Genomic DNA, 726 nt, shown 5'->3' with positions numbered 1-726 from the left:
TTCTATATTTATCTCGTCTGTAATTCAGCAATCCCAAAGTTTCTTTTTGATCCGATCAAATAGGGAAAGGATAATCTTGTGTATGTTTTTTCATTTTAATACTCTTTCGTAACAGAAATATTGGAAAGAGCCCTCTGATGTGTGATGTGAAAACAAAAAAGTTTGTGACGCTGAAATCGAACCCTGATAGATAAAATCAAATCAGAAATTCCTTTTGTCTCATACTACTCTCTCGATACGGAATCTCATGTTATAAAAGAACAATGATGGTTTGCTGATATCGAACTCGAAGTGCCATGCTATTATTACTTTATTATTCATATTTTATCTGGCGAAGGCATAGTCTTCTTTTTTCTCTCAAATAAAAAACTCATTGGCGCCAAGCGTGAGGGAATGCTAGACGTTTGGTAATTTCTCCTCCGACCAGGACGCAAGACCCCATTGAAGCGGCTAATCCCATGCATATTGTATGTACATCTGGTTGTACAAATTGCATAGTATCATACATAGCTATTCCGGGTGTTACCCACCCACCGGGGGAGTTTATAAACAAATAAACATCTTTTGTATCATCCTCTATAGTGAGATATATCATGAGACCCATAAGTTGATTTGCGATCTCGCTATCAACTTGTTGGCCTAAAAAAAGTATTCTTTCTCGATGAAGTCGGTTGATTAGGACAAAATTGTATCCCTTAGGGACCGTACACGCACCTTTAGATGCAT

The sequence above is a fragment of the Papaver somniferum genome, chromosome 5 (assembly GCF_003573695.1).
Source record: "Papaver somniferum cultivar HN1 chromosome 5, ASM357369v1, whole genome shotgun sequence".
Lineage (NCBI taxonomy): Eukaryota > Viridiplantae > Streptophyta > Magnoliopsida > Ranunculales > Papaveraceae > Papaver > Papaver somniferum.
This window is presented reverse-complemented; position numbering follows the sequence as displayed.